The sequence below is a fragment of the Danaus plexippus genome, chromosome 15, assembly GCF_018135715.1.
Source record: "Danaus plexippus chromosome 15, MEX_DaPlex, whole genome shotgun sequence".
NCBI classification, from domain to species: Eukaryota; Metazoa; Arthropoda; class Insecta; order Lepidoptera; family Nymphalidae; genus Danaus; species Danaus plexippus.
In genome coordinates, this window is record NC_083547.1 from 8,494,225 (window position 1) to 8,517,406 (window position 23,182).

The 23,182-nt window shown below is 30.1% G+C and overlaps 1 long non-coding RNA gene across 1 annotated transcript; it reads right to left on the bottom strand.

Moving 5' to 3' along the window:
* Window positions 1-4,958: 4,958 nt before the first annotated feature.
* On the bottom strand, window positions 4,959-9,409 carry LOC133319246 (uncharacterized). Its single transcript, XR_009752926.1, has 3 exons — window positions 9,259-9,409; window positions 8,623-8,686; window positions 4,959-5,949 (listed from the first exon to the last, which is right to left on the bottom strand). It is a non-coding gene; the product is annotated as an uncharacterized LOC133319246 (long non-coding RNA).
* Window positions 9,410-23,182: the final 13,773 nt, after the last annotated feature.

The following is a 23,182-nucleotide window of genomic DNA, read 5'->3' on the forward strand; positions in this document are numbered from 1 at the left end:
CGAATCCGTATCGAGCCGTATTTATTTAAATAATATTTGAGGGACTATTGTTATTTTGTTATTATTATGAAATGACTTTTCAACAATTTTTTGTGTTTGATATCGTCGGTAAACTTTATCAATATTTATTCAACTGAAACGTGTTGTCACATGAAAAGGAGATTAGTATGTACAAGATACTCTAATTAATAGATAACAAACGTCACAGCGGCATTGTATGCACAAAATATTATAATGTATGATGTAAATGATTCTTGGCCGTAATTGGCTGGCTTGTGGAGCTCGTGTACAGGTTTTAGACATATAAAACTTTAAGTTACATAATTATACTTTGAACTAAGTTCTCAAGGAGTTTTTGTGGAACGTGTGACTGTCGGACCAACATAATTGGATAGCTGTTGACGTGGGCTTATTTGAAATATATAAAGATCAGATTAAGTATACGTAATTGCTATAGTGTCATCAGGAAACAGGAAACATCATAGTTTTGATGAAAGAAGGGTAATTGTGATAAGTCTTTATGAATTATTATATAACAGTTTCAAATATATTATACTTCATTATATGGGCAAAGATATAATAGAAAAAATTTCGAAAAGTTTTATAACAAATTATTATGAAGATTAATAGGAAAAATATTTGATACGAAAGAAGAAATTAATGGAGGAAAGTTCTTTAAAATATTAAAATGATATAAATTATATTCCCGACTATCTTAACTAAAAAGTATGACAGATGCGCAACAGCATCTGTTCAAACATTGTTTAAATCCCAATAAACTAAGAAACTTTTTTGAGACGGTCCAAAAGAACAGTAAGGATGGATACAAAGGAAATTGCATATTAAAAATAGCGAGAATATAGTTGATATAAGTTTGAAATATATTTGGTTACTTAGGGATATGGTGTTAATTCATGATTAAAAAATATTTTAGACTATACACAGGGTAAATATAAATAATTGAACTGTATTCTGGGAAGAAATTAAAAATATATATATAATCACCCCTTTGAATCACATACACAAATAAAATTAATATTTAATTTAAAGGATTCTCAAACATATCAAATTTAGGTCAACAGTTTTTATAATTCGAGTTTGGACAACACTTAAATTGCATGAGTGGACAAAAAGTTCCTTGACAACTTATAGATTCTGGACCCGGTACTGGGACGTAGAAATCATTATTTTATACAACATGTCAGAGAATGTCATGTCATTATACATAATTGATTCGGCTTAGTTACTTAGGGTTATGACAAGACTGTAGCGTGTTTATACTAACAATGTAAAATTTATAAGTGTACATGTTAATACTGAGATTTCTATAAATCACCTCCGGTATTATTACCATGAATTGCGAACTAAGATGCTCGGAATAAGTTGCAGATAAAAATTATTTTATTATTTTATTATATAGTAAAGTAACGAGTACTGTGTACGTTTACAATGCTTGTATTACCTTGGGCGTAAGTTCGTGTATCAGGGCGGTGCGGACATGTCGGAGCACACACACAGTAGCTAATTGTAAATAAATATGAAGCGGTGTCACAAAGGAGCTGAGTACAGCGCTTGAATTGCTAAACGTGCATGAAAGGGGTACTGTCCTAATGCCTCCGGCGAGGCTTTTTTTTGTTTTTCTTCTTACTTTTCATTCACGTGGCGTTATACTATCTATTGTACTAAATAATTTGAAGCTAAGAAATACCAATACTTAATTTTATTAGTGAACTTGTACCAGAAGATTAAGTCAATGCTTCTTATGTGTATTTAGAATTAATGTTTAAATAGTGATATTCTAGTAAATCAATTGTATAATGAAAAGCATTTCCTTTTAAATTTAAACTGAACACTTTCTACACAGATGTTATTTTGCTAGAACTGAAGTCGTAAGCTAGCCGTATTTACGTGCTCGTAAATTAATAGAATAACGCTGTTGTTGCTTGTAGATAAACATTAAGAGATCACTTCATCCATTTAGATGTGTCAGTTTTTCAATAAAAATACCTATGGATTGTCTTTAAGACAGTATAAAATCGTTTGCAATTTTAAATTTATCAAAGATTATCATAAAATACTTAACTCAAAATGATATAATGTATAATCCAAATATTTTTTTTGCAAATGTCGTTATTTGTGAATTCATTATATATACAGAGAGGTAAAAGGATAATCTACCAGTCACCATGTACTCCTCAACCGATATATCTCCAGACTTGGTGCCAGTGACCATATCAATCAGCGCTAACGGTCCGTAGCTGACAAATGAGATGGTTTGCAGATGTGTGTCGAGTCATGTGATCCTGACTGATACATCTGCTGGTTACCATAACTCACATATAACACGTACTATACTCTACTTGTTTGCTTCCATGTCTGAGCTGGAGTGGAATACGAATAAAATTAAAAAGAGGAAATATTGTAACAATATATCTAATTGAATGGATTAAAAATGTACCTTCACAGGTATAATTTATATCGAAATTACTATTAGTTTCATAGGCATACAGGCTCCATTGTTTTTTGTATGTACTATCGATGTCACAGATAATTTTTGTATTTTTTTCAATCCGATCCCTAAGTCCTTCAAGTTGAATTAAAAGAAATGTATGTTTGTTGTTTATTTACTTTTTTTGTTATAATTATGATTTAGATATGGTAATGGTAATTATTTAAACAACTGTAACTATACTCTTAATATACACAGATAAAACACACAAATGTTAAAGCATTATAGCAGATAAGTTTAGAACATATTTATGTACATATCTTTATAAAATTAATGAAACGCTTAATGTCAACTATTTCGAGTTTAGACAGATAAGAGGAAATTGTTGCTAAAATTTTCCAAACTTTAACTTTTAACTTTGACCTGACAGCAAATAGCACATTCAAAAGCATCGCATGTTTAACTTCGACAAAAACCGCAGAGTAACTAAAAGCGTACAATATTTGGTTTAAAGGAAAATAATTGTGACGTCTACCGTTTGGGTATAAAATAGAGGTGGATTTTTTAAACCTGCGTTCTCTTTATGCTTTAGAGAAGTGTGGCTTTTATTTCCAGGTTAATTATATTTGTTATTGTAACTTATACATTTATACATAGTTGAAATTTAAATTTTCAAGTTTAAAATTTATTATAACATCGTAAACTTATAAAGAAACGAGATTTTAATCAGCGCGATAAACAAAAAAGTGTTCATAGTTAGTGTTCACAGTCATTAGATGGACTGCTGTTCATGACAGTGTCCCGAGGATTCCGTGCCCTATCTGTTAGGAAGATTTTGGAGTTATCTTAAATGACTTATAAAATTATCGTAAATTTTTATCGATAGTTTCAACCTAATCGTGGTGTTGCTAAAAAAAAGCAAGTCAAGGTTTTATACTCCAGGATAATCTATACGTGCTAAGCATGTATGTATATGTATTCTGTTTTGATTTTATCTAATAGTTAAAAACGAAAATAATTTTCACATTATGTATCAATGGCGACAGGTAAATATGATATATGGCAATCAGTAAATGCATCAATATAACGATTGGAATCGAATAGCGTAATTCCATAAAGTGTCTTCAGTGCAGCGCGCCAATTAACTTAAGTTGTTACTTTCAAGACGATTCTTTAATCGAAACAATTATGCAGATTTCCTACTGGCGCCATTTATACGATCATTAATATACTAAACTAAGTGATTAACTGTTTTACAAGTGCCATTACGTGTTTAATTGATTTTTATAGTCGTGTTCTGTTATTGCGTTAAGAGTAAGGGGATTTAAGTATTGTAACGCTTTTTATTGTTAATGTACAGGTTAAATTTGGTCTATTCGCGTTTTTAATTTATGGGATTAAAATAAACATTTTGGAATTAACATCAAGGTGGTAAATGTTAGAATATCCCGTTCACAGTAATGCTTAAAAAATATGATTAAAAACCCCACTGAGACATACGCAATCTCATGTCTCCGTCTGCGATTATGTTATCAGTTTATTTATTCTGTGTTCCAAAATTTTTTGATTATATTAATTATGAGTATTTTAGCAGAGCTATTTTTGAAAAAAAAAACAGGACATGTTTTCAAAATTCTTTCTTTTAACAATTCCTAAACAAAATTTTAAATTTATATTATCACAATCATAAGTTTTTGATTGACCACTAACCCGAATGTAGCAAAGCACAAGCCTTCAAAATTACTTAATTCGTTTTTACAGTCAAAATTAAACATAATTGCAGATAAAAAAATATCCTCTGAAATAAGAGTACTTTGATAAAAAAGCCTGTAGAAAAATGTATTATATACAAGTATTTTTATTATATCTATTCTATATATAAAATTCTACAATAAAACCCGCAGTACAACGGTTATCATTGAAGAGATTACTACATGATTTAGACATTTTACTTACTGGTCAAATCTAATAAAAATTATCAGATAGATTAAGTAAATTAATTTAGAAAGTTAAATATTCCTACCGCGAGTTTTTGTCGTGAACTCAAGACAGACAGTTTCTATGTTTCATTTATATGCTTTGATGTTGGATTGTTAATGAATAACCAATGTAACGTGTGTACTGAATTAAAATATCGAGAGATTTTACAAAGACTTATATAACGACGAACTATTTTAATCAGAACATAATTTTAAGGCAAACTTTATAAAATATTTTCAGCCGATGTTCAAGGCGGCGCGACAATAAAATGTATCGTATGTACAACAATTAAGTATACAACTGTTTTAATATAACATTTTTATTAAGGTTTAAATTAAACTAATATATTTTCGGATATACTACGCGGATTTTATTATTTTAAAACTGCATAATCCCGACGTATCGGTTACTTTTCAGCAACCGTGATCACGGGCAGACGAGATGCCGACATCTCGTCTGTCGTAGTATATCCGAAAATATATTAGTTTCATTTAAATGAATAAAACTTGCGAAAGTTTTAGATCTCTTTATTAAGGTTTTTTCTAACAAATTTAATTTTTTCGACCATATTTTCCTTTTTTTTTTGTAATATATAAAGTAAGTTAATACTTCCACTAGCTGTGACACAATAGGTATTCTGCTGGAGCGATAAAGTATTATGAAATCGGTAAGTAATTATTTGTTTTTAAGAAATTGAAGTACATATACAGGTAGTTCCATTACTTATAAAATAATGTAGAGGTACTTCAATTATTTAGTATTAAAGTGCAGAAGGCAGCGTTATGCTTTACCATACACAAGAGCTTCGTGCCTTATCTGAACTGTTAGTTATAGTCCTTGAAAATCTTCTCAATTTTTTATACTTTGATGAGAGATTTATTTTCTTTTGCTTTTGTACGTCGACAGCCATCCTCTTTAAGAATAAAGCTTTTTTATATGTATCACGGTTATAAGTACCATTAATACGAAAGCCAGTTTAATTTCACTCGTAGATTAAATTATATTCATCTCAGTAATAATGCTTTAAAAATAATATAAAAATTAACGTAAACAATTTAATAAAATGAATAATAAGGCGATGTATTTTACGCACACGTTTAGACGACATATATTATACTTCAGATTATTAAAGAAATAGTAATACAGACATATAACAATACTAACACCTTGATTAAAAATTGTTACCACATTATTATATAAATATATTTAAATTCAATTCTCTTCTATTAAATCTATTCATATATAATGTCTTCAATAGTATTCAATATACTATTTTCATTGGCTCAGATGTATGCTAAAAGTTTTTTATTGGTAGTAATTTCATGAATGCTTTAAAATAATACACTCTAGAAGTTACATTAATTCCGTGTAAAGGATTTCGAGATGTCTAGATTTCGATTACCTTAACGATTTTATTACGAGGAAAGTAACATTAACATGACGCTGTGTCTTCTCTGAACATTTCCGATCATGTTCAGTTCCAGTAATTGGCTCCTGAAGCAGTAGAGGAGCTACATCACCTGAAAACACGCCCATATCATGTTCATACCCTCCAGTTATACACAATATCTAGACATTCGCTATAATATCGAACGAACTCAAAGACTATTCGGTTTGTGGATATATAGAATGATTCTTCAATTTCATTTGCAATAGGTTTTACAGTGACGTTTTTGTTATTCACCATCAAGTATTTAAAGCCGCTATAAAACCGATTATTCGTAGTAAATCCCAATAATTTTATTAATTTATGACGATAATTTTCGGTTTTTAACTCGTTATTTTATTATTGTTTGAAATTTTACACACGTTGAAGTAAAAGTTTTCAAATTAACTCCGTTTAAATGATAATTACAACTGTCTCCCAGTCACACGATACAGTCATTAAAGGATGTTGAACTCTATTATAAAGGGCTTATTAAAAATCGCTTCTAAGCCGTTATGAGGAATGTAAGAACTGTAATTAAATGTTTCTGATACCTCTAGGCGTAACAAATAGAACTTTAAACAAGTTCTTGGAGACGGAAGATGCAAAGTTACATAAGGACTCAACTCAACTGTTCGTTTGCTGGTGTGTGTGATGGGCAATAGATTGTAAACTATGGAATAAATATTTTGAGGTTGCAATTAATATTCTTCTTATATATACACGTATATTGGAGGTTATAATTACTGTATGTCGGAGTACTGTTCTATGGTTAGTTTTTATGATTTGCCCAGGAACAACAACACAGATTTCACACTAACAGATCTGTGGTCATGATTTAAGACTTTTTGTTTACAAAGTGTTTTCACTCAGTTCACTCGATAGAATGAATCACCACTCACAATGTTTGACCTTTCAAGGACATTATCAAATGATCCAGAAATATGTAAATGAGGGTTAATCGATGCGATCACTAATGAATTTGAAATAAAAAAATAATAATATGTAACTTTATAAATATAATCCAAATACTTTTGTATCCACAAATTCGCTTATATTAACGTTCTCTAAGTATTTTTAATACGTGTATAAATAGTTATTTTATATTTAATATTTAAGGTTTGCGCCATTATATAACATAGACTCTGTAAGTGAATGAATCTATGTGTGGGAAGAACATCCGACAGAAACCCGTAGCCAATATTATCCATCAAGTCAGATATATTTATGCTTTACCTGCAAGATATTTCCTGAAGCTTGACAGATCACGTCAATACTGCCTGTTCTTCACCTGTCTTATATATATACATATAAAATACATATAATAAATGTTTACACAGGATGAATATGCATATATTAGATTGTAAATTTATTTTTCACGTCTTCGAAAAATAAAAAAATTACAGAAAACTAATCGCTTTAACACTTTTTATATAACAATGGATAGGATAAAAATTAATCATGTATGTAAATTTTTGGTCACAAGATTTTGGAAAAACAGGTATAAAGCTTCCGATAAAGTGACCTAAATTGAATAGCAATTTTTTTATTATTATTATCAATAAAACAACCGGCCAAGTGGGAGTCGGTGTGGAGCTAAAAGTTATGGTGTTTTTTTTTATTAATATCCTTATTACGAAATAATAAGTTCTCCTTAATATTTTTTTTTTTTTAAACAGTCGATATGAATTTCATCTCAACTCTTTTATGTGTTTATTACGAAAAATATTTACTATGTTATATATAATATTTCAAATATTTTCCTATTCCTGACAATTTTCGAGATTCTATGTCTACTGGAAGTATCCTTTAAGCTTTGATCACCTCGTGAATTTTCTCTGAATGGTCTTTGTTTGATTGCACGGCGTAGAAGTTTGATTTTGTTATTGCTTTAAGTTATTAGAAACCTGAATATTTAATATGAACTTCATTTTATTACTTCTAAGTGTTAATGAAAAAATTCGCTACAAGCTTAAAGTTTTTTAAATATTTTTGTAAAATAATTATAATATGTTTTGATCGATGGCGAGTGTCGAAACTTTGAGTCAGAAACGTCTGTACCCTGGCGTTGAATCCGAAGATTTAATTTTTCACAAATTCAAGGGATCCTGCGTATTTCATAGAAATTTTAGCTTGATATCTACACGGGTTCCTGAGAACAACAAGATTGACAGACACATATGCGGACAACTAAGTGATCCTATAAATGTTCCAGTTTTTCCTTTTGACTTACAGAACCTTATAGAATACATGAGGTAGTTAAAGTCTGATGTGAAATATTTCTATAAAAGTTATTACTTTGAACTCTTTCTTGAACATCAAAGTCAATAGAGTACTTACAACATATTTTAACGTTTTCCTAAATAATACTCCTTTCACGCTTCATATTAAATACAAACATTCATTAAGCTACTTATATGTTATATTAACGTACGCACTGTGGACAGTGAAGGATAAACAAACGTAAACCCTGTCTTATTGAAAGCAAACATCAAGTAGTTTAACAAAGGCGCAGATGAAAGCGTCTAAATCATTATTATACTTTCGGAATGCTAGTGTCTATGGAGATTTTGAGATTGTATTGTGGATTAATTGCATAGAACTTTCCTAATGAATGGGTTTATAGAGAAAGGGGTTTAAATATTCTTCAAGAAATAACAATTGTTACAGCAAACGTCATTTGATTTGCAATAAACTGTTCCAATTAATAAGAATAAAAACAAACAAAAAAGGCTTTTTAAAAGGATTTAGTCATCTATTTTCTTACCGTTACTAGAAGGAACATCCTTTCACCAGAAGAAAACGAGTGCTTGGAGACCATTTCGTCAGATCTACAAAATTTTTAGTTTTAACTTAAATATCAAACAATGCAACTACGAGTATAATAATTCTCTATTCTGTAATAGCCTATATTTTTGTCTCAATTTTACTGAACTAAAAAATATTTTCTAGATATTATTTTTTTGTTAAAATTTCATTAAAAGAATATTATTTTAATTGTAAAGATATTATCATAACCTTAGGGAAGTGTAGTGTATTAACATGTGTCTCCTGTCACTAATCTTAGCATGACTCATCCTTGAGAAAAGACTACGTAACTTTTTAATTAGTTCTTGTTCTGGATTAGATAATAAAAATCATAAGCAATATTAAATATTCTAAGATTTAAGAATAATTTACGAAACGACTCAACTGCTTGCGTATACACTAATGACTAAAGATCACTTCAAATACTAAAAGAGAGACACAGGAATTCAATATGTCTTGTCTAAATTGAAAATTTATACAGGGTTTGGGAGAGTATGGAAATCACTCGCACAGGTGTTTCGGTATTGTTTTGAGAATATTGAATTCTGCCTAACTTCGAAAAAATTTTATACTAATGGATTGTATATTTACATACCAATGTAAGTGTATGTAAAAATCGGTGTATTGGCGGAAAATCTTTGGGTATCGATGCTCTTAAAAAATATTACGGCAATCTTAAATGGAAGCTGCTCATAATAAATTTAAAAAGATATCTTTTTGCAAAATATTAAAATCAGTAATTTTGTTTGATTGAAATGTTTTTTATTTTAATCCCTCACTAGTTTTCGCCTGTTTAATTATAAATGTCGAAGCAAGGAGGTCGACGTATCAAAAAATATTCCCTTTTCGTGTATTCATTTATTAGAAGTAATAATAATAGGTAATATCATTGTAATTGTAAATATTTTCAAAAACGACCCTCACCAATAATTATTTAAGTACACAGAATTATAAAATAGTAGTACTTTATTTGTTGTACTAAAGGTTACAATAGCCTCATTTCGCATATGTAGTGCTTAGGAATCACACAGGTAGAATCTCAGCTATCACCATTTAAAATTTTTGTAACACTAAACTTCTTATTTGACTGCATACTAGTTTCTATTCGAAATTGAAAAGCTTTCATAAGCTCTGAGATTAAAAGGTCTCCTAAGAAATTGGGGATTTGAATTCAGTTTCATGAGGATCTTCCTGCTCTCACATGTTAAATCTTAAAGTATCTATCAACAAAATACGTAATAATATTCAAATTTACATAAATAATTTTAAGATATAAGACTTTCCGCGAGTTTTATTCATTTAAATGGAACTAATACTTTTCGGATATACTACGCGTGCATTATTTTTGGCACGGGACAGATCTCGTCTGCCCGTGATCACGTCGTGAAACGTCGGGAGTATGTAGTTTTTTAAAAAAATAAAGCACGCGTTGCATATCCGAAAAATATTAGTTTCATTTAAATAAATAATTTTATCAAATATTTCATTGTCTTTAAAAATTCAATTACGTTGCCTACACGTTGTCTATAGCAAATTTCCATGTAACTTTTATATTTAATGCGAAGTTCTATACTTAATATGAGTTTTAAGGAACGCTTAAGCTCTTTGTCTCAGGTTGAATTAAAACCGTTTCGTTAAGGAAGGCTGTGTCAAAATTATTTCAATAATAATAATTTCATTCGTCAACTATGTTTAAAATATTAGTTTGTTACTCTCAGAACCTAACTATTTTAGAGAAATGTCAAGTTTATTGTTTTCATTTGTTGTAATATATTATTTTTTATTTACTTATTTCTTAAACCTTTAACGAAGATTGTACTCGCGACTTAAAAACATAGCAAAAGGGGATCGCATTAGACATCTACAAGCAATTAAGCCTTACAATATTTGACATTAGTTTGGGATAAAATTTTGCTTTATTAACATGTGCTGAAAAAAAAACAAATATATGTTCATTGTTGACATACACAATTTAGTTCACAAAAGACAACAAAAGACGAAGACTAACGTTTTGTTAGATATATTATTTAGGTAATAAAATAAACTCATACTAAATATCACAAGCTTTGCACAGAAAACAATTCCAATCTCTTAACGTTTCCTAACAAATAGCTGTTGGTTATAAAAGCACCGAACGACATCCTCTTTGTAGTCACACTTTGAATTCTCGTCACGATTGTTTCTGGACGTCCGCGACAACACTGAATAGTTTGCTTTGAAGCTCTCTGTAGCGGTAGGAATTAAAGCAAGACGATGCTTATACATAATGAAGTAAGCTCCGTTTATAAGTTCATTATTACGAATAAACACAATGGGCTCTTTGAAAGTGTCACAAAATATATTTAATATTAGCTTTTCTTTATTACTTATATATATAGCAACGCATAGCAAATCGTAAAAAATGTGTCATAAAAATAAAGATTTGTGCATCACCATTTACAGAAATATTGTCTTATTTTATCTAAATACTAAGTCTGCTTAAAACTCGGGGCAGGTAGTTTTGTGATGAAATACTCATTCGTGGTAAGCATTTCCAAGCACAGACTATTCGGTATTGTGAAGGTACCAAAGCAAGCATTCTTTTGTATCGAAAAATATTATGCTGTTAATATAAATTGAATTATAATGTATCATAAAAAATAAAATCTTAACTGAGTTTTTTCCAAAAGATTTACATATATATGAATTGAAAGCTAACAACGTAAACACTCATAAATCACTGTCAGGTTCCTGTTGCTGACGAACCCTTTTTTCTCAACAAGGTCAATTACTTAAATAATTTGATGGAAAGTAAACATGAGATCTCAATCAATGCGGGTACCTCATTATATCAGAGTATATCAAACAGTAATTTTAAAATAATGCCTTCATTCATATGTTATACATACAGTTGAGATATTTTTTTTGTTTACTTTTCTTTTCAACATTGATTTATGCAATATTTCCTGTAGAAATGTTTTTTTTTATTTCTCTATGAACAGTTACGGTGGAAATTCCTTTAGTAGCATACAACATATAGCTACGAATACAGTCCTGTCACCAGTTCATTATATTCTTTTATTTTTACATTTAGTATTGCCACATTAAAACTTATAATATCATAAAAACACATAATATCACTTGCATATATCCCTTTAAACACTAATTACCCGAAGTGATTATTTGGTTGAAGCAGTGTAATATGTCGCGAGACCGTTCATTAAAGTGTCAAATTTGATATTTAATTAGTGCTGCTAATCGCTAAACATCACTAGAGCTCTGCCGGGAATTATTGCCGGTCTGTTTAAGCGATATATGTTTCACGACAGTTTACCATGTTAATATAAACAAACTTGTTCCAGTACTTACGTCTGATTTGAGTACAACACTTCTTTTATAATAGTCTTCTTAAAATTATGTTCTTTTTTCCGTCTTCACCCTCTTTTAATATATTTTCAACTTTCAATAGAATATTTCTATGTTATCTTCACAGCCAATATGCTATATGATTACCATTGTTTTTAGTTTTTATTTAATCTATCAAACTAGGATCCGTTGAAAACTTTTTTGAAAATATAAGTAAAGCTCCCGAATATGAAGCTATCTTGAATACAAAACATCGAATCACTACAAAGCATTGTTTATTTCAATTCGCGTGCAATTATATCGAGTGCGCTACAGTTGAAGTCGTGTGATATATCAAGTCTTGGTCATTAAAGTGTCAAATCTGAAGTCAATTATTGCAACAAATCGTGAGTCGTAGTTAGAGCTCTGCAGTTAACAGTCGTAGCAATGCTCCCTGATGAATTGCGTTAGCTGCGGATGACATGTTCATTTAAACAGACCTACCAAGTTAAACCATCTGGAGAATAAGTCTTTATTAGTGTGTTCACTGCAAGGAGCTAATTTAAACCTTTACATTTTAAGATCTAGTGTCGATAATTCATTAATACTGCTATGGCACCGTAACCTGCAGTGACAGATTACTTGTACATGTAAGTTCACTTTATATGAATATATAGAGCTGTTCGTTTTTTTATATACAACAATACATGGAGCCTGTGTCCGAGGGTAATTGCACCAAGTGATTTAAGACCTTCCTTAATAACTAATACCTCAACCGCAATCCTTCCTGTCCTTTTAATTTATCAGTATAAATAAATCTCTATTTAATGTATTTTCTTCTGAATTTTGAGAATACTTTTTAAAATTACTAATTTGTCTGATTAAAATTATAGACTAAAGACATTTTTGCTTTGTTAGTCGGATTCTAATGATAAATATAAACACAAGGTTAACAAATTAATACTATTATTAATACATATATACTACGTTAATTAAATTAATTCACAATTTTAAGTAAAGCAAAAAATAAAAAATATTGAGGAGCAAAATACCTAGAGTTTACACAATGTTAAAGAATTAATTATGAAGTTTAAAACTGAGATTCAATTACTATTACTGCCATTAAGTATTCAGGATACATTTCAAAAATGTAATTATAACATATAAGCGGATCATTGAGATTATCTTAAGTTTGAAATTATATGATTTAAATTAATAGCAATGGTATTATCACTTGAGATTTAGGTCAGATCACTGTTTAATTGAGCTGATGTATGCAGTTGACTGAAAGCCTTTAAATAATATTTTAAACATTTTTTTGTTATGGATGATATTTATTTTTTCTTGGAAAACCCTTTGTGAGTCTTTTATTTCATTCATAAATAATAATCAACTTATTAAAACAGTTCTTTCAATTTTTTGGTGGTTTGTAGGTCTCATCCAGCTAATACACCAATACTCGATCCCTAATTAACCGAGATAATTACGCCTATTTGCGCTTGACATGTTCATTTAAACAGACGTTAATACCTTCGCTTGCTTAATAATTGCATACAAGACGGGTACAATCGAGTCTCTAATTAATTTATTCAATAGTGACTTGGAACATACAAATATGTATGCGTCGCAATAAGACCTGGTTATATTTTTTGCCTCTAGAACTTAAAAAAGTATTGTTAAACGACATAGATTGTAACTGGTTTGACTGTTCTAAAATACGACGAGTGGATTAGTAATGAAAGTCGGCTATTGAAAAAATCTATGTACCTTGGAAAGAGGAGTATCTTTGCAAGATTTATAAACATCATCATCATCATCATCAGCCTATCGGAACTGAGCCTCTTCTCACATGGACAAGGTTAAAGCATTTATCACCACGCTTGCTCAATATGGGTATGCGATTTCAATCTTATAATTTGAAATTATAAGACCAGGTTTCCCCACGATGTTTTCCTTCACTGTCTGTCATTGGTGTCTAAATACTCTTAGAAAATACATATGACTCGGAAAAGATCACATTGGTACCTGCCAGGTGTCGAACCCGCGCCCTCACGTATGAGAGGCGGGCCTTTAACCTGCAGGCCACCACGACTTTTATAATGTTATTTTATAAACATATACTTCTATAATTATACGGTTAACAAAAAGCAATATATTTTTTCATCGACAAATCAAATAAAGCGTGTCCAGGTCAATAATTTCTTACATTAATAAAGTTCCTCAATCCCATCTCTTAATCAACTTCTAATTGCATCTAACCATCAAAATGAACTTATATCTTGTAAGCATGATGCTGTTGACTCTTAAAGCTAAATAGACTTTGCTAGTTGCTCTACCAGGATGAATGTATTTAAAATTGTTTCAGCGATTAAGCTGTGAAAGACTTGGATAAAAGAACAGAAGGATAGGGAATTTTTAACCATGGCCAGTATTAATCTTTTCCACAGAAATTTCTGATAGAAGTCCTTCATGATATAACAATATATATATATAAATATAATATATATTTAAATATAATATATATTTAAATATAGTTTCTTAGTACACATTCTAGTTTTATAAATTGTATAAAAAATAATTTAATTTGATTTTTATATTTTTATTTTGTATTACATACAATACATTAATATGGTTCTGGGTGTATTAAAAACAAAGTAACTTTTAATTACGGATTTTGCACCTTGTTTAATTTCTTACTTATTAATATTCACTACTAGTATTTAGGTCGGCGTTTCCCAATATAAATGTTTCAGAGATATGATCAAAGAGGTAGTAAGCGACTGAAGGATAAAATACACCAATCAAACAAAATCACTCATAGAAATTTTTAAGAAAAAAATAACTCACATGATTAGTCTTCATTTCAAATTTCCTTGTTTTTTTTAACAGCTTTGATAGCCAACGATTTTACGCTCATACACTTACACTGGTATGTAAATATACAATCCATTAGTATATTTTTTTTTAGAAAGAATACAATATTCTCAAAACAATACCGAAACACCTGTGCGAGTGATTTCCATACTCTCCCAAACCCTGTATAAATTTTCAATTTAGACAAGACATATTGAATTCCTGTGTCTCTCTTTTAGTATTTGAAGTGATCTTTAGTCATTAGTGTGTACGCAAGCAGTTGAGTCGTTTCGTAAATTATTCTTAAATCTTAAAATATTTAATATTGCTTATGATTTTTATTATCAAATCCAGAACAAGAGCTAATTAAAAAGTAAAGTAGCCTTTTCTCAAGGACGAGTCATGCTAAGATTATTGACAGGAGATACATTTAAATACACTACACTTCCCTAAGGTTATGAAAATTTCTTATTAATTAAAATAATATTCTTATAATGAAATTTTAACAAAAAAATAATATCTAGAAAATATTTTTAGTTCAGTAAAATTGAGACAAAAATATAGGCTATTACAGAATAGAGAATAATTATACTCGTAGTTGCATTGTTTGATTTTGAAGTCAAAACTAAAAATTTTGTAGATCTGACGAAATGGTCTCCAAGCACTCGTTTTCTTCTGGTGAACGGATGTTCCTTCTAGTAACGGTAAGAAAATAGATGACTAAATCTTTTTAAAAAGCCTATTTTTGTTTTTATTTTTATTAATTGGAACAGTTTATTGCAAATCAAATGACGTTTGCTGTAACAATTGTTATTTCTTGAAGAATATTTAAACCCCTTTCTCTATAAACCCATTCATTAGGAAAGTTCTATGCAATTAATCCACAATACAATCTCAAAATCTCCATAGACACTAGCATTCCGAAAGTATAATAATGATTTAGACGCTTTCATCTGCGCCTTTGTTAAACTACTTGATGTTTGCTTTCAATTAGACAGGGTTTACGTTTGTTTATCCTTCACCGTCCACAGTGCGTACGTTAATATAACATATAAGTAGCTTAATGAATGTTTGTATTTAATATGGAGCGTGAAAGGAGTATTATTTAGGTAAAACGTTAAAATATGTTGTAAGAGTTCTATTGACTTTGATGTTCAAGAAAGAGTTCAAAGTAATAACCTTTATAGAAATATTTTACACCACATTTTAATTTCTCCAAGTGTTCTACAAGATTCTGTAAGTCAAAAGGAAAAACTGGAACATTTATAGGATCACTTAGTTGTCCGCATATGTGTCTGTCAATCTTGTTGTTCTCAGGAACCCGTGTAGATATCAAGCTAAAATTTCTATTAATTACTCACTTTAATTTGTGGAAGAAATCAAATTTAATTTGTGGAAGAAATGAAAATCTGATTTAGCGCAACCAAAAAATAGAGACGGTTGTGCTGTAAATTTTCAACACTCGCACTCTGTCTAAGCAAACAGGTTACTTCGAGTGAATTTAGAATCTTGAAATTATGTATGAAGCAAATGAACATATAACAGAACATCGTGTAAAACGTACATTTTTAGTACAAAAATATTTTTATAATTTTAAACTTATTGTAACTTTATTCACGAAAATTTGGAAGTAATAAATTGAAGTTCATATAAAATATTCGGGTCTATAATAACTTAAAGCTATCAGAAAATCAAACATCTACGTCCATGCAATCAAAAGATGACAATTGAAACACATATTTTGAAACTATATTTAAAGTATTCACAAGAAAATAAAAGATTAAAGTAGACATAGAATCTTAAAATTGGTCAGGAAGCAACGTTCTACAGACATGTTATGTACAAAAAAAAAAAATTAAAATTTATTCACATAATAGATTTTTTTTTCTAATGAACACATAGACGAGTCGAGGTGAAATTCATATCAAATGTTGTGAAAAAAATCAAATGTCAAGGAGAAAATATATGGATATTATTCAGAAAAAAACACCACGTCTTTTAACTTTACACCTACAAGTTCGTATTAAAACTCGGTGCACGATTCTTGCTTGGCCGTTTTTTTATTAAAAATAATAATAATAACAACAATTTACTAATCAATTTAGATCACTTTATCGGAAACTTTATGCCTTTTCTCCGAAAACTTGTGATAAAAATTCACATATATCGAGTTAATATAAAACAAACGAATATTTATATATAAGGTAATGAAACCACGAAAAATACGTAATAGAAATATATGTGTATTTCTATAATTGCTCCAAATTTTCATTGCTTGTTGGCTTTGGTTAAAGTTTCAAAGATAAATAAATAAGTCTTTATGATACGAGGCAATATGGAAAACATAAATACCGTCACTTTTAACGTTTGACATTTATATGAAAAATATAAAACTATTAATTTAATGTTAATATAAAAATAAATTTACAATCTAATCTATGTACATTCATCCTGTGTAAACATTTATTACATGTATTTTATATGTATATATATTAGACAGGTAAAGACCAGGCAGCATTGACGTGATTTGTCAAGCTTCAGGAAATATCTTGCAGGTAAAGCATCAATATATCTGACTTGATGGATAATATTGGATACGGGTTTCTGTCGGATGTTCTTCCCACACATAGACTCATTCACTAACAGAGTCTATGTTATATAATGGCGCAAACCTTAAAGATTAAATATAAAATAACTATTTATACACATTAAATAGAATTGGAGATGAAAATTAGTCAATAAGTTTCTTAAAAACTAATTTATTTCCTACCTTATATTGTCTAGAGGGCTAGATACTGACTAGACCTTTCGAAAAAAATGAGAGGACGATTTTATTGTTTCTTCAAATGTTTAATATTTATTAAAAAATAATTGAAAAAAAGAGAATTATTACTGAGGTAATAAGTTATAGTACTCAAACAGCCAACGGCGCTTTAATCTTTTACCAGACCTAATTTTTGATCTTCTAGAGACTAATAATACACACTTTTCCGTTTTATTGGGGAATCAGATTACTTTTTATATAGGCTCGGTGTGCAGTACAGCGGTAACGTTCGTTTCAAATTTGGTTAAGTACAGAGAGGAGCTTGGACAGTGGAGGCGACTGTTTGGCGAGCGTTAGTTAGGGGCTCATAAAACCTGCACCTGGGTCGCCAGTTCCAGGCTCTGTTAAAGCTTCTCTTCATGCAACGCCATGGACCGGCACCCGCACGGTGAATCCATGGAATCCTGAGAAGTTTCGTCTCGATAACTTTTTTTATTTTAGTTAATGTGCCCCTAGTTTTCTGCATGTGGTACCGATTCCTTATTTCAAGTGCTACTTCTGATACTCTTACTTTTTCGTTGATTATTTTAATCACTTTCATATTATTCTCACAGCTTTCTTTGATATCATCAAGAATTCACTGACAAGTATACTGATAATATATATGTAATATCATTACTTCCGAAATTTGTTTTAAATCTCATTCAACTTCTACTAACTATCCTTTGTCTGGCTTTATGTACTAGTTATGTTTTACACGATATAAAATACGAAGTAAACATAATTTTTTAACGTACCTATTACGATTTTTATTTATAAATTTTATTGTACTCAAAAAGAAAAAAAAAGAAATTAAATGTTTGCGGAGCCGGCCTTATTGTTATAAGCAACCTCTGACTCACAACTTTGAGTGAGATGAAAATTTTATATGAGGGGGATAGTGCAAAAAACGGTGATAATAGCATAAAAACTATAATAAGTTTACATAAATATTACATGCCATTATACATAACATATATTTATGAATACAAACATTATAATTAATACACACAGTATACGAGTACTACAACATAAATTGATAAATAGTTACTATATACATGACTCTTAAAAATTAATTTCGGACTTCAGCTGGAGATTGTCCTACAGGGTGGTGAAATTAATTCTAAAAGAAAGACAACAAGTTTGCGAATGGGACATAGTCTAATTGTATTAAGCGAGTAACTAAATACGTCGCAAAATACACATACAGACTAAGGACTAATCTGTACTCTGCATGATCTAGAACCATTTTAAAATATTATACTTGAGAAAACATTTTTCTTTGAATCATTTTTACATTCATTGTATAAGAAATAAAATGTATTTCTTTCAATAATAGCATTGTTATTCTTAAACAAAACAGTTAAAACTTAATATTGTTTAAGATTTATAAATTGTAAAATAAGTTTTTATGTGCACTTATATTATGAGTCATCTAAGTCTACCTACGAGTACATTAGTTATTCTTGTTTATATCCACCATGGTAGAACTGCTGGAAAAAGCTAGTGGGATTTCCAAATATGTACTCGTAGCTTATGTTACATACTGAGGGTTAAATGCAATTAAAAGTTATGTAACAAAGATTGAGTTGAGTAAGTTTTATTTAAGTAAGAAAGCACTAAAGTGGAGATGTCCATTTGATTGGACGATAATAAAGCTATAGAAATCTTGTTTTGTATTGAGAGTAAATTATAAACACATATACTATATGTTTCAAGGAACATCTGCCTTTAAACCGAAAGAGTTTTTACAATGATTGACTTACATTAGAATCTTTTCATCATATTTTAAAAATTATAAACAAAATTTTCTCTCCGCATACTTCATCATCTATTGTTCCTTTACTTACCTTCATATCTCAGTTCCATAATAATCTAAGTTGAATAAATAAACCTCAAGAAGTTAAGACAAATTAATCTGTTTTATAATTTTTTAATATGTATTATTACAACAACAAAGCAGCGTGGTTGCTTTGAAAAAAATTTTAAAACTGAATTATTATTAAATTTCCCGTTGCCATATTTGGAATTTCCTCTAATTATATGGTAAATTTTGTTTATTCATTCATTAAGCGCTTTTGAATTGCTTCGAGATCTACTATCACGAACATACGAGCTAGTGATATGTTTGTATTTTTCAACCTCTGAGGCATCATTAAAAAGTTCAAAAAGAGAAAATAAATATCTCTCCAGGAGTAGCGTATAAGATATTTTTTTTTATATTTATTTTATTCAGTTATTTCTCATAGGTATTTCTAGGTATGTAACGTTATTAAAAAAAAAATCAACCTTAAAATCTAACACATTTACGTTCTATACGAGATATATTAGAAATTATTACTTTACATAATTTAGATTTTCAGATATACTAAGCGTTTTTTTTTATTATTTTGATTACGGGCGGACGACATGAGAATGTCAGTCAGTTGGTCCTGTTATTTGTCATCTACAGCCAACAATTTCTTAATTTCTTAGCGTATTATTCTGGATGCATGCAGAATGCGCTCACTGTATCTTGAGGTCATACGGTGTGGTAAAGGTCATACGGTGTGGTAATGGACTTGGGATTTTATATTTTTATGAGGGTGTCCCGACGTTAGATAAATTTTAGCAATCTTCTTTGTTGAAATTGGGTGGTTTTTAATATCAAAAGCCTAACGGATTAGTTTCGGTATGTACTTGTCTTAACGAATGAGGACCTGTGGTTTTTTTTAACGAAATGTTGTGTTCTGGTTTGTCTATTGTGTGTTCACACACTGCTGACTTCAAAGCGATCCTATTTTTAATATCCGACACAATTTCTTTAACCCTTATACCGATGCTCCTCCTCGTCTTTCCAATGTATGACACAATAATAATGAAGTTTTTAAAGGAATGGTCCATGTACAAAATGACAGAAGTATGTAATTCACTATTCATCCTCATGGTATGGTAAGTTCAATTCAGGGAATAATACTGTTGCCATATACAATTCTTTCATAAAATTTAAAAGACATCATTATTTAAAACTTAAGTCTATCTCAAAAGTGGATTTGTAATTAAAATTTTATTTTAATAAATGTTACTTGAATGTATAATGACAGAAAATTATTCATTGGATCTGAGTTATCAATTCGATAATAGTTTAAATATTCAATTCAGTTAATTTAGGTCAAATCATTCTCTTAGCGTCCAGTTTTGTCCACTTCTGATATTCAGATTAAGAGAATCGAATTTTATATTAATATAAAATATCACACTAAATACTCAAACGAAAACGTGTATGAATTCAAGTAGTTACGAGATAATTTGGGGATCTTTAAATAGAAATGTAAAAGAATTAATTGAAATAATGAGTTAGTGATAAACTTAAGTCTAAATTCCATGCAAGTCCTAGTAACTAGTATAAGTAACTTTTATATCTATATGCCCTCCTAGTACTGATTAAGAGACGATAGTAATTAAAAGCAGATTTCTGATGTGACCTGGTCTGGTAGTCTGGTGGACCCACGACAATTGCGACAAGGTGTCAAGTTTTTTTCGTTTTCAATAAATAATCTCCTTTCAAATACTGAAATGTTTAATTTTTTTGCTCATAGAAATATGTTACCCTTCGCCCCTCCCGCAGCATACGCATTGGGTGCCGTAGGGTGGCCGAATTTCGGCCACTGTAGGGCGCGGCCTGTTCGGGACATCGTGTCGTCCGATAACAGCTGCAGGCTTCGGGACGGTGGCATGTGTTCCGAGCGAGCCTCATAGTTGAATCTTGTGGCCGGGTGGCGGTCACAGAGTGGGTGATGAGGCCTGCCTGATAATCTGGTGGGTCAATACCTGTCAGAGGGTAGCGACGAATGCTTAAAAAATTAAAAGAATAGGAAGGATTGCGGTTGAGGTAGTAGTTATTAATGAAGGTCTTAAATCACTTGGTGCAATTACCCTCGGACACAGGCTCCATGTATTGTTGTATATAAAAAAACGAACAGCTGTATATATTCATATGAAGTGAACTTATATGTACAAGCAACCTGTCACTGCAGGTTACGGTGCCATAGCAGTATTAATGAATTATCAACACTAGATCTTAAAATGTAAAGGTTTAAATTAGCTCCTTGCAGTGAACACACTAATAAATACTTATTCTCCAGATGGTTTAACTTGGTAGGTCTGTTTAAATGAACATGTCATCCGCAGCTAACGCAATTCATCAGGGAGCATTGCTACGACTGTTAACTGCAGAGCTCTAACTACGACTCACGATCTGTTGCAATAATTGACTTCAGATTTGACACTTTAATGACCAAGACTTGATATATCACACGACTTCAACTGTAGCACACTCGATATAATTGCACGCGAATTGAAATAAACAATGCTTTGTAGTGATTCGTTGTTTTGTATTCAAGATAGCTTCATATTCGGGAGCTTTACTTATATTTTCAAAAAAGTTTTCAATGGGCCCTAGTTTGATAGATTAAATAAAAAATAAAAATAATAATCATGTAGCATATTGGCTGTGAAGATAACATAGAAATATTCTACTGAAAATTAAAAATATATAAAAGAGGGTGAAGATGGAAAAAGAACATAATTTTAAGAAGACTATTATAAAAGAAGTGTTGTACTCAAATCAGCCGTAAGTACTGGAACAAGTTTGTTTATATTAACATGGTAAAGTGTCGTGAAACATATATCGCTTAAACAGACCGGCAATAATTCCCGGCAGAGCTCTAGTGATGTTTAGCGATTAGCAGCACTAATTAAATATCAAATTTGACACTTTAATGAACGGTCTCCCGACATATTACACTACTTCAACCAAATAATCACTTCGTGTAATTAGTGTTTAATGGGATATGTGCAAGTGATATTATGTGTTTTTATAATATTATAAGTTTTAATGTGGCAATACTAAATGTAAAAATGAAATAATATAATGAACTGGTGACAGGATGGTATTCGTAGCTATATGTTGATTGCTATTAAAGGAATTTCCCCTATAACTGTTCATAGAGAAATTAAAAAAAAAAACATTTCTACAGGAAATATTGCATAAATCAATGTTGAAAAGAAAAGTAAACAAAAAAAATATCTCAACTGTATGTATAACATATGAATGAAGGCATTATTTTAAAATTACTGTTTGATATACTCTGATATAATCAGGTACCCGCATTGATTGAGATCTCATGTTTACTTTCCATCAAATTATTTGAGTAATTGACCTTGTTGAGAAAAAAGGGTTCGTCAGCAACAGTAACCTGACAGTGATTTATGAGTGTTTACGTTGTTAGCTTTCAATTCATATATATGTAAATCTTTTGGAAAAAACTCAGTTAAGATTTTATTTTTTATGATACATTATAATTCAATTCATATTAACAGCATAATATTTTTCGATACAAAAGAATGTTTGCTTTGGTACCTTCACAATACCGAATAGTCTGTGCTTGGAAATGCTTACCACGAATGAGTATTTCATCACAATACTACCTGCCCCGAGATTTAAGTAGACTTACTATTTAGATAAAATTAAACAATATTTCTGTAAATGGTGATGCAC